The sequence below is a fragment of the Vidua macroura genome, chromosome 11 (genome assembly GCF_024509145.1).
Source record: "Vidua macroura isolate BioBank_ID:100142 chromosome 11, ASM2450914v1, whole genome shotgun sequence".
NCBI lineage: Eukaryota > Metazoa > Chordata > Aves > Passeriformes > Viduidae > Vidua > Vidua macroura.
In genome coordinates this window covers 402,393-415,202 of record NC_071581.1, presented here as the reverse complement: position 1 = coordinate 415,202, position 12,810 = coordinate 402,393, and the positions used below count along the sequence as shown (strand labels likewise).

Here is a 12,810-nt window from a genome sequence, read left to right as displayed (position 1 = left end):
GAAGTGCCTGATAATTGGTGGAGTGGGCTCTGAGAAAGAGCCATTTAAAAAATTCAACACATACAGAGCTTTGTTCAACCGCATATAAGGTGTTGCACCTGCCTCCCCCCTTTTCTGTTTATCCAAAAGTGATTTCAGGGTATGATGTGTTCTTTCAATGATTGCTTGACCTGTGGGAGAATGAGGAATACCGAAAATGTGTTTGACTCCCCATTTTTTTAAGAATCTGTCAAGCACTTTGCCTGTGTAGGTTGGTCCATTATCTGTTTTTATCTCTTGTGGCACCCCTAATGATGCAAATGCTTGTAAAAAGTGCCTGCAGGCATGTTCTGCGGTTTCCCCTGTATGTAATGATGCAAATGTCGCCCCCGAGAATGTGTCAACTGAAACATGGATGTTTTTGAGCCGCCCAAAAGATGGGTATTTTGTGACATCAGTTTGCCACAGCTGGAGACTTTGCAATCCTCTTGGATTGACTGCTCCTGTGGATGCAGGTGGCTGCACAAGTTGGCAATCTGGGCAAGCACTGATGATCTCCCTCGCCTGGCTTTTTGAAAGGCGAAAGGATTCCATCAATGCTTGAGCATTTTGATGGAAGAATGCATGGCTCAATTTTGCTTGCTCAAAAATGTCTGGCAATGTCTGCGAGATGGGCATTGTGAGCTTGTCTGCGCGAGCATTCCCCTCTGCCAAAAACCCTGGAAGTGAGGAATGCGCCCTGATATGTGTAACAAAGTATTTGTGTTCCCTATTTTCTAGGATTGTTCTCATGCATGACAGATATGAATATAAGATTTCATTATCTGTGTGCTTCAACAGTGATCCCTCTAATCGTTTGATCACATTCGCAACATATGCTGAGTCTGTGATCAGATTGAGAGGTTCTGGAAACAACTGAAAAGCCCTGACCACTGCTGCCAATTCTACAATTTGTGGTGAACCCTGCACTGTCTTGATGTCTGATTCCCATTCTTCTGTTTTTGGGTTTTGCCATGTGATCACTGATTTGTGGGTTTTCCCTGAACCATCAGTGAACACTGTCACACCTTCCACTGGTTCCTGACTTATTTTCGGTTTTTCTCTAAAACTTATTTTTGCATTTAGCATTCTGTGAGGCGGGAAATGAACTGTACAAACCCCTGGATATCCTAACAACGCAATGGAGATATCTTGTGATTTTTGCATTGCCCATTCAAAATAATCTTTCTTTAGAGGTAAATGAATGATTGAGAAATCCCTGCCTGACATTGTCAGCAACCTTGTTCTTGCTTTGATGATGATCTGAGCCATCATCTCCAAATCTGTGAGAATTGTTTTTGAGGGCCTATAAGCTAAAAAAACCCACTCTATCATCAGTAGAGGGTCTCCTAGAGATGAATCCCATTGAAAAATCAACCCATACAGTTGTGTTGTTTCCCCCAACACTGCCAAGTGGAAAGGCAGTGATTCTACAAAACGATGTGCCTGTCTGTGTTGAATCATGTCCGTGATCTTTTCAAGATCTTTCCGTGCTTCAGGTGTGAGAGTTCTGGGAGATTTGATGTTATTGTCTCCTCTCAGGAGATCGAGCAGTGATGAAATGTCATCATTTGTGATTCCCAAGATCGGTCTCATCCAGTTGATCTCCCCCAAAAGCTGTTGTAAATCCTGCAGATTGGTGATTTTCGTGTTGATCTCCAGTTTTTGTGGCCTTATTGTTTGCTTTGTGATCTTCCATCCCAGATATTTCCAAGGCGCAATTTCTTGTATTTTTGAGACACTAATTTCCATTCCTGCTTTTTGAACTTCTGCGATCACACAATCGCGGGCTCTCTGCAACTCCGGTTTTGTTGGTGCTGCGATGAGCAAATCGTCCATGTAATGAACAATTTTTGTTTTCGGATGTTTCTCCCGCGCTGGATGCAAAGCTTGAGCCACATACCATTGGCAAATGGTCGGAGAATTTTTGAGACCTTGTGGAAGAACGGTCCAATGGTACCTTTGCAGGGGTTCCTCCCTGTTAAAACTTGGGACGGAAAATGCAAAACGTGGAGCATCATCTGGATGAAGCGGAATGCTGAAAAAACAGTCTTTGAGATCGATGATGACAAGCGACCAATCTCTCGGGATCATTGAGAGAGATGGAAGTCCCTGCTGGAGCGGCCCCATATCCTCGATGACCTCGTTGATCTTCCTGAGATCGTGAAGCAGCCTCCAAGATCCTGAAGTTTTCTTGTGAATGACAAACACTGGGGAATTCCATGGGCTATTTGTTGGTTTGATGTGTCCCTTTTGCAGTTGTTCCTGGACTAACTTTTTCAATGCACTCAATTTCTTTCGTTCAAGGGGCCACTGATCCACCCAAACAGGATCATTGGTTTTCCAAGTCAATTTCAAAGTGGTGAGTGCCGCAGTGACCCCTGTTAAAAATCCAATTCCAATCTCAGTCCCCATTGTGCTAAGAGGTCTCTTCCCCACACTGTAATGGGTTTTTGCACGATGAAAGGACGAATGATTGCTGTTTTTCTTCCTGGACCTGTGACGACGATTGCGTTTTCACTCTGCATGCATAGAGAACTTCCTCCTATGCCTGCGAGAGAACCCAAAGGTACAGTCAAGTCCCATTCCTGGGGCCAAAAAACGTATGAAATAACTGTGACGTCTGCCCCTGTGTCGAGCATCCCTGTAATGACGACTGTCTTTTCGTTGCAAGTCAACCGACAAGTAAGGATGGGTCGGTCTCGGCTCAAATGTTTCACCCAGGATGCATGTACTTCCGCTTGATCACTAGAAAAGAAACCTTGCCTGTCAAGCACTGGCATAATTTGTTTTTCTGCATGGGACGGCAAAGCCATGGCCTGGGCTATCGGTGTATTTTTTGGAATTGTCAAAGGTGGTTGAAGAGCTTTTGCCGTGACCATCAGCTCCTCTTTGTAGTTTGCTGAAATTAAGGATGGATAAACAACAAGTCCAAGAATACTGCTTCTGTCCCTGGCCATTATCAAAAAATCTTGTCTTCTCCAAGAAGTCCCAGTTACACCTGTGGGTATCACTGTGTGGCTGTTGTCCAAAAAACACGTTACTTTGGTGGTTGCCAGCACGCATTGGAATCCGGGTGGTACCAAGTCTGGGTCGCTGGGGATTTTGGAGATTGTTCTGCTGAGGGGATCTGCTTGTTCTTCTCCGAGGATTGCTCCTGCTGGTTTTGTGTCACCGCCATGATTTGTGTCGGAGCGCGCTGGCGATGATTCGCGCTCTTTTTCCCGTTTCCCGAATGCGGTAGAGGTCTTCCATCCACATCTGTCTGCGAATGGCATTCACTCGCAAGATGCCTTCCTCTCCTGCATCGGGGACAAAGATCTGATGGTTTATTAGATTTTGCAAATTGTGGGCAATTCTTTTTGATATGTCCTTGTGCCCCACATCCAAAACATCGCCTCCCTATGTTGCCACCGTTCTTTGTGTAATCTGCAAGAACCTCCTTGACACTGCTCTTAATCTGCTCTGTTAACTCTTCTTTCACGATGGATGCTACATGTTGTGGTGTCCCCACCTTGCTGCATGCCTCTATTATGTCTGCCAAAGTGGCCTGATGTGGCATCAGGCTGATGATCCGCCTGCATTCCGGGTTGGCATTGGAAAATGCAAGGCTTTTGATCAAATGTGGTTTCGCCCCCTCTTCGACTACCTGTCGTTCCACTGCTTGGGAAAGACGATCCACAAATGAGGAGAATGGCTCCGAAGGACCCTGCCTGATCTCCGTGTAGATGCTGTCCTGGACTCCCGCCGGAGCAATCTGTAGGATTGCTCTCCGTGCCGCCTCCTTGATGTCGTTGAGCACGTTCCGTGGGAGCCTCACCGCTTGTTGAATCGGGTCGTCTTCGGGAGGATCACCAGCAAGCTGCGCCACGGTGAGGTTCGCGTTTGGTCCGCCCTGGTATCTGGCTCTCAGATCCTCCAGGGATCTCCTCCACGCCTTTTGCCATACAAGAGCCTGGGTGTCTGTAAGAACTGATGTTGCAAGATATTTAAGATCATAGGGTGTTAAATCATACATACCAAAGATGCTCTTCAACATTTGTTTGAAGTACGGTGATGACAACCCGTTGTCTCGGATGGCTTTGGCTAAGTCTTTGATCGCACCACGATCCAGGCGTTCCCACCTTGGGTTTTGTCCCTGAGCATCATAGCTCACTGGCATCGTGATGTTTCCCGAGCCCTGCAATAGACCTTTTTCCCGTTCTAATTCTGCTCGAATGTCCTGCCAGTCTAGCTTTGCGTTCGGTAGAACTGGAAATTTTGTGGGTACTTGCCTGTAGAGTGGAGTTATTTGTTGTGATCGAGGCTTTGGTGCAGCAGAACTCACCGACATCTGTGGCATCTGCAAGGATGAGGACTGGGTGATTGCGGATGAAAATGGAACGTCTGCTGCAGAGGAAAACACACGGCTGCCCTGTATTGTTTGAGAAATTTTCGAAAGATGAGTCAGCAGCTCTGAATGCGACTCCAAGGCTGTGGTCAGATACTGTAAAAGAAACTCAACAACTCCCTTTGATATTATGATTGACTCTCCCTGACGTGAGGAATCAGCAGCCCTTAATGTTGGAATTGTCCAGACTGGGACACCCTCCGAAGCAGTAATACATACAGTATCATCCTGTTGCTGCGCCTCAGCAGGAGTGTCCTGAGTCACATGTCGCTCTGGAATCAGCGGAGGTTCCTGCTGTCGTGCAGGTGTAGTCTTCCTCGCCCTAGACTTCTTCTTATATAAAACTGGAAAAAAGTGTTGCAATGTTACAGACCCACCACTGGGTGGCGCGATGGCTTGGGCAACCGGCTCCGGCAAAACCTCCTGCAATATTGCAGTCCCGCCACTGGGTGGCGCTGTCGTCTGACCGGTTGAGGTCGGCACTGCAAAAGACTCGAACGTTTGTTCCCCTATCTGTATCTCTGATAAATCCCTGTGCAGTTCTTGTAACAATTGATTTACACTTGCAAATCCCGCAGTCTGGGATGTCGACTCTCGCTGTATCAACTGCTTCAGCTTTACAATGTCTGAGACTGGCTGGGATTGGCTGTGGGCACAGGCTGAGTGCGCATGAGTCGATTGCCATGGGAACGGTGTGGAGGCGGTGCCCTGGCAAACGTTTGCACCCTGGACACGCCCCATCCCCGCCTGCGTCACCACGGGGGTGTGGACGCTCCCGCCCCGACCCTGGCCGCGCCTCCTTGCTTTTTCCAGCGCAGCCGCGATCTCGGGAGCGCTCTCCTCCTCCCCGAGACTGACGTCGCCACCTTCCCGATCCCACTCCGGCTCTGATGTATCCACCCCATACTGCCCCTCACTGGGACCTGCCTCTCCTGACTCTGTGCCAATGCCCACAACCCGAGCGCGTCGCTTCCGTCCCGTCTGTGCTCGTGTCGCGCCCGCCGCACGCGAGGTGCCCTCCCCCGCCCCGGCTTCTGGGTTTCGCTTTTCCACCAGACGCATGCGCGTTGCCACTGCCGCGAGACGAGCATCTGCCGTAGCTTTTCGCTCTGTCTCAGCCTGCTGCCTGGCCAACGCCGCTGCTGTGGTTTGGGAGCCTTCACCCTGTGCCTGCCGGGCGGCTGCCGCTGCGGCAGCGCGGGCCCTCGCCATGGCACGCGTCACGGGACCCTCAGGACGCACGACCGCCGCGCCCACATCCCCCGCCTTCTCACTGGTCCCCTTTGCCCTCACAGTCCCCCCCGCTCTCCCCGGCGCCGCGGGCTGTTGCAAACTGCCCGCCGCCGCTGCTGCGAGAGACGGCTCCCCCTCCTCCCTGGGTTCTGCACTCCCATCTGCACCTTCCCCAGCCTGTGCTGCTGCAGCCCCCCCCTCTGTGAGTGTAGACTCGGGGTATTCCCAATCTCCTCCCTCACCAAGGGTGACAACTGTCCCCGGCTGATCTGCAACCGACTGAGGGGTTTCTGCATCGGAGGACCCTAGAGATTCTGGGGGTTCAGGGGAATCTGAGGACCTGTGGGAACCCGGGGATCCTGGGCGTGCTGGAAAATCGTCCCCTTGCTTTTCCACGGGAAGCGATTCTGCTTCCTCCTGATCTGTGGTGAAGAGAGCTGCCCCAAGCTGCTGGCTGGGCAATTCTCCCTGTGCTCCTCCAGGAGCCTGAGCTATTTGGTGTAAAACAAGAGACTCCTTGCCGCGCTGTGAAAACGACTCTAACATTATTCTCGCGGAAGGTAAAAGTTTTGCGGCATTCTTATCTCTTTTTGTGACCAGATAATGCAAATGCCTATTGATCTCTTGCCAGAAATTTGGTTCGAACAAGAGATGTGTCTCAATGTGCGGATAATTACACCGCACCCACAGCAACAGAGCCTTTAGCTCTTTTGGAGTCATCTCCACAGGATGTGTGGATGCCACCCTCTGTAGGGCTGACAAAACTTGGATCTGCTCTTGGGAGTATCCCCCCCCCATGTTCTCAATCTCAACCGATCTCACCAAAAGCTGAGTCAGCGCAAGGTCGGTCCGGAGATGGTCCTGATTACTGTCCAGCAGCTCACAGGCGAGAAATTCCAGGCGCGCTTCTGGTTTTTCTCCTCTCCGGGCTGTCCTTGGGATGATTTGTTTTGGTGAAGGTCAGGATGTTTCGTCTGGAGCTGTCCGCTCTCTCTCTCTTCGGAGTCTTCAGGGTGTGCCTGTGTCTCGGGTGGAAGTTGGAGGTCGTCTGGTAAATTAGTCTCTTGTCAGCGCCCACCCAGGGACGCCAGATGTCGGAGCCTTCCCCGGATTGGGGTGACTCCGGCTGGTGGTGAAGTCTCTCCTCCAACCCGTGCCTTCAAAGAAAGACTCAGCAGTCTTCAGTCGTCCGGTCTCAAGGCAGTTTATTGCATGTTATCTCAAGGCACACAGACTCCCTGACATTGTCCCTGACTCTGTCTGTCCCCGTCTCTGGCTGTCTCCTCTCTCCCCTCCCCGAGGGGCTGGTGCCATCTTTTATATCACATATTACGTATTAGGTGTTTATAGTTTTTCCCCAATGCCTACTACCTATGTTGAACAGTGACTTTCTACTCTAAACCAATCTGTGAGTGCCAACATCACCAAGAACATGGAGAATAGGAAGAAGAAAGAAGGAGGACAGGGCACGCCCAAATCCCTCCATCTTAGAACCTCTGACCCCCATGTACAAACCTCAGACCCCCCTGTACAAGGCCTAAAACCCCCCTGTACAGCACTAAAAAATCCTACCTTTCACCTTGTGACTACTTCTATTATAATATCTAAACTTTTGTGATTTCTTGTTCTTCCTGCAAGGTTGGTAAATTGTTCCATGGGTCAGGCTCAAGACCACAGGGGTCCCTGGCCGCCTGCCAGGGTCTCAGAGGCCTCTGCCCTGGGCCCAGAACATCCAAGAGTGTCTGAGGGACACCTTGGGTTCCGACAGGATAACCCCAGGGTGACTGCAGTTATGTGGAGTTACCACGGCTTTGCGTGAAAACCCAAAGGCAGACCTTGTCCTCTTGTATTTTTAAATTTCTGCCATTCAGCAGCACAAAGCATCCTCTGCCTTTTCTGGGTGTTAATTGCATCATTAGAAAATAACTCACAAGAAGGGAAGATTCCACATGTATTTCCATTTTGCTTTCTTGCTGCTGCAGGTGAAGCTGATTAACCAAGGAGCTATTGATGCTCCCTTCACCTATATCCCTTCAACCAGGAAGGGATTCTGCTTCAAGTTTGCACCTGAGGAGGGCATCATTGCACCAGGTGGGATCCAGACTATTCAGATCTCCTTCAATGCCACCGTGTTGGGGATGTTTGAGGAAGAATTCCAGTTCAGTGTGGCTGGATCTCCTACGCCTGCCATCCTGACCATCAGGTAAGGACTGTGGGAGCTTGGTGGGCACATCTGTAGCTGTCCCTGGGACATCCCCCAGCTACCTCATTTTGGGGTTGAGCAGAGAAAAAAGGTGTTTCCTGAGGTCTTAATCACTGCTCTGATCCTGGAATTACCTTAGTGTGAGGATGCCTCCTGCCCTGGGTGGTACCCAGGAGCTGGAATGACTCCTCCCTGCAGGGATCTCCCTCTGCCTTGGGCCATGGCAGGCAGTGGGATGGATCAGCTTTGGGCAGTAGCTGCTCTGGGATGTCCCCCCTGAACAGCCAGCAAGGCCCCCAGGGCTTTGGAGGTTGGCCAGCCTGGGTGATTCTGCACCAGCAGCAGTGTTTGTAGAAACTTCCATTAATAATCCATCCCAGATGGGCAGCAGCCTCCTCACCTCACCTCTCACAGCCATGCTGTGGGGGACAAGCCGTGCTCTCAACTCCTGTGCAGAGAGTGCCCTGGTAGCTCCTTTCCACAGCCAGGCAAGGGCTGATGTGGGAGACGGGGAACTGTGCAGCAGGAACTGTCCCAAGGACTTGGGCGTCGTCCTATGGGCTAGTGCCATTGCAAGACATAATCCTGGCCCAGCAAAAGGGGCAAGGGCTGATAAAAGGGGAGGCAGAGCTCAGTCCTCAGGACCACAGCACACGAGGGCTTGTCCCTGCTAGCCTGAGCCACGTGCTGCTAGGATCATGTAGGGTAAGCAGGAGATCTGATGCTGGCTGCTCTGGAGCTTTGGAGCTAGGCTGTTGCTGTTGGGAGGCACTGGGTCAAGGCAGTAAAGAAATTACAGCACTCTGCAGTTGATTATACCAGTAAGATAAGGGAGATGGATAAAAAAAGAACAAGCAAGTTATTACTTAGCAAGAGAAAAGTGGTCAGAAGGTCTGTCCATAGTGGAGAAACAATTATGCTGGCTTTATTTTTGGAAGAAAAGTGCTGCTTTTTTATTTTGGAAAGCAAGAGGGAACCTTTCACCATCAAATAATTGATTCTCCTCTGTCCCTCCCCCAAAGTGGTCATGGGATGTTTCTGCATAAGCAGCTTCCTCCTTGAGCAAAGGCAGGTGTCTCTTGTTGAGAGGTGTAGAGCAGAGCCAGTGGCAGTCCTGTGAATATAACAGAAGGCACAGCTCGCTGGTCCTTGATTTTTAACCAAAAGGCAGAGTGGGCGTTGATTGGCATCAACCATGAAATAAACTCGTGAGTGTTGTGCAGCTTCAAGTGCTGATTTTCAGTTGGTGACTTTTGGAGTCTGTCTGCTGAGTTCAAGGACACGTCAGGTGGTGTGCTAGATTCAGGACACCCTTGTTTGGTTGTTTAAGCTATTGCTCTTGGCTGTGCCAGCTGGTGCACTGCTGACAAGCTGGTCCTTTCCTCTAGGAGTCATCTGTCCACTGTGTAGAACTGTTGCTGCTCTTTTCAGAGCATGTTTGGGGCTCCCCTGGCTTCATGTCTCAAAACTCTGTCTGTAATGATTGTGTGGGTCAAACTCTCCTGAGAAAGCTCCTCCATGGGAACAGCAGTTACAGCTCAGAAGTAGCAAAGCAGGGCACCTGTAGCTGGAAAGTACAGAAGTTTGTGGGGGCACCTTTATGTCCATCACATTACAGATGGGGAAACTGAGGCACGGAGCCATGTCTGGGTGTGTGTTCAGGGTCCTTCATGGGACCACCAGCAACCCGGGGGCTTTTCCTGCCTGCCCTGTGCCCAAAGCCCTATCAGTGGCTGTTGGCTGCTGGCCACTTGGCTTTAGCTGCCTCCACAGGGGCGCTGTGCTGAGCACATGGTGCTGTGTTGATTTGAACCCCACCGTGCCCTGACACCAGATTTTATGCCCCCAAGCCACGACTGCCAGACCTTTGCAATTCCCTTTAACCAAGCCATTTCCTCCTCTGTCCTCGCTGTCGCAGGGGGTGTGTCGCTGGACCGACTTTACACTTCAATGTCGATGAGCTCAGCTTCGGGGACATCTCCTTTGGTGAGTGTTCCCTGGGCTGGGACACAGCGTGAGGGATCTGTGTGTTCCAAAATGGAGCACTTGAACATAAAAGCATCCCTCACTCATGTTCTGCCACAGCAGCCTCTTCAGGGTGTGAACTCCAGGGCTGCTGGTGCCTCAGGTAGCATTCTGCCGTTGTGAGATCAAACAGAACCAAGGCATAGAAAGTCAGTATTTTCTGCTGTCTCTGTCCTGCTTTAAAAGACAGATGTCTGCCAAGGAAGGTGGGAGTCTTCCTGGAGTGGAAAGATGACCCCCTCCCACCAAATTATTATACCTTTGAAAGTACAGGGCTCACAGGCAAAAAAAACATGGGAAAAAGGAATAATAGTTCTTTACCAGAATATATCAGGACAGCACAGACAACAATGCAAGAACAGACGTTGCCCACCCGCCAAGTACCGTTTTTCCCCTTTGGTGTAGTTATGATGACAGCAGGAGGGGCTGTGGGCTCTGGCAGGGCAGGAAGGAAGGAAATGCTCCTTTGGCGAACTCACGGGCAGAGGGGATCTCGGCACTGGCCGACAGCAGCAGGCAGGAGCGGGGAAGGCAGGCGGGTTGGATCCCAGTGCTGAGCCGCAGCCAGGGCAGTCCCGGGGCCAAGCACACAACCTCCCACAGCAGCACACGGCCGACCTTCGACCCCCGAGCGGGAGGAAGGGAAGCTCCGCTCCCTGCCGAACCTGAGGTCAGGTCCGACCTCACAGCCGCCCACGGCATCGCACCACAACTCCCAAAAACCCCGAATGGAAAAGCCCACCCCCGCAGCCAAAACCCCCCAAAACCCCTATCCCCCTTTTTCGACCAAGGGGAAAATTCACTACGGAGCCTAAACCCATAATAATGAAGTTCATTAACATTTTGAGAAAAGTAATTGCCTTTCCTGAGCTGCTTCTTCCCCAGCCTGCATCACCACGGAGGCACGTGTCAAGTTGCCTTTTGAATAAATGAAACAAGAAAGGCAACAGGTAGAAATATGGTTCTGAAACAGGAGATTCATCCTGCTTAATCCAATTTCATTCCTAAGGTCTCTTCAGCTGAAGGCAGCTGTTGTATCTTTGCTTCTTTTTAACTGTTGATGTCAGTCTCATTTGAGGTTTTGACATCTGTGTTTGTCCTTTTTGTGCCTCTCTTACCTCCCTGCTGGAGTCACTGCTGGAGCTGGCAGTGGTCACTGTTGATGAGAAGCTCTGGGCTGTAGCTGCAGTTGTTTTTTCTCCCCATCTGTGTTCCAATGCCTCTTGGTGAGCAGGCCTGGGGAGAAGTCTCCTCCCCACAGAGCTGGCCAGCCCAGCCAGATGTCCACTGCAGAGCAGGTTGTGGCTGCTGTCCGGGCTCTGCAGGACATCCCCACTGTGCCTGGCTCTATCTCTGACTTTCCAGTATGGAAAGCAAATCTCAGAGCTAAACTGGGGTAAACCCTTGCAGGCAGCAATCACAGTGAGCAGCATGGGTGTGATGTCCCCGTTTGTTGGGTGGGTGGGACATGGTTCCTAATTGCTAATCTCAAAGCAAGGCTCGGGTTTGCCTCCAGTTGAGTGGGCTCTGAGCTGTCACGTGCTCAGTCTGTTTGGCCCAAACCAAGAGCTGCCTTAAGGATCCTGCAGAGAGGAACTGCATTAGGGTGCTTTGCATCATGTTCTAGTTCCTGACTACATCCTCACTTTCTTTTGCTGTAGCTTCTTCTCAGTGATGACTCACTGTTTATAGATCTTGAAAACGGTGGGAGTGTTGGCAGCCTTAACAGGGAATTTTACAGCTTGAATTCTCAGAGTAAATGTAAATGCTCGGTCTGGGTGCACACTCATCTCTGAGAAATAACTGGCACTGGTTTGGGGCAGGTGAGGGAGCTCTTCCCCATCACAAAGAGAGAAACTTGCAGTGTACAGCAGGGCTAGGAGTGGGCATTTTCAAGGCTGCAGTCTGGAATCGGTGTCAAAGGGAACTAAGTGACGGTTAATTCCTCATGCAGCTTCTGGGTGAGCTGTAGTTCAGCTAATAAAGAGCTAAACTCCAATGACACTTTCATCCTACCAGGATATTCACACCAGGAGTCATGCCACAATTGGTGCCTAAATGGATATTTGTGTCCTTTCCTAGGCTTTCCCTACACCAAGAGCTTTCGCCTGACTAACACCTGCCCGGTGCCCGTGACGTTCAAGCTCCGCATGTTGGACGATGACACGCAGCCTGCTGTGAATAGCTGTGATCAAATACACAGCGACAGTGACCCATCCGGGACGGAGGGAATTCATTTTTTCCCGGAGCCAAGAGAGTTTACAATGAATCCCATGCAAGGGACCATCCTCCCCCAGGGACACCGGGATATCAAGGTATGGGAAGAGCCCAGCCACAGACGCTTCAGCACCAGGGCTGAAGCTTCACCGGAGTGTGGGAGGGCTTTAGCTCTGGTGCCAGCTTTGAGCATCGTGTGAGTGAGAGATCTGCACTGGTGTGAGGCCTCTGCTAGCTGGGTTCCTCGGGATGTTCCTCAAGGAGCACTGTTTTGTTTCCAAAATCTCATTTCTCCTCTCCCGGGGAGCAGAACAATTAGTGTTCACTGCAGGGATCTCCAGTGGAGACAAAAAAACTGCAGCCATGAACTGCCCAGCACCTGCTGGGCCACACTTTGCCCTCAGATTCCTGCTGTAAAGCTGAACTCATTCTGTTTAAGTCAGATTTCCTCTGCATCTATGTCATCGTAGACAGATGAAAAAGTGGCCCCTTAATTTGAATGCAGTGGTGTGTAGAGCTTTAGTCTAATGTTTCAATTTGGCTGACCTATGCCCTGATAGCAAGGTGTGTTTATCAAATCTGATCTTGCCAGAAGGCTTTTGTTACTCTCAGAGACTGTGCTCTACACATGGACCAGGAGAAGAATTAAGGCAAAATCCTCCCTCAAGAGCTGGAGGATATCACACGTGAGTAATGAGCTTTTGTAAGGAAGAATTTACTGCTC

The 12,810-nt window shown here is 50.5% G+C and overlaps 1 pseudogene; it reads left to right on the top strand.

Moving 5' to 3' along the window:
* The window catches only part of LOC128812977 (hydrocephalus-inducing protein-like), a 122,989-nt pseudogene that overhangs the window by 51,108 nt on the left and 59,071 nt on the right, over positions 1-12,810 (top strand).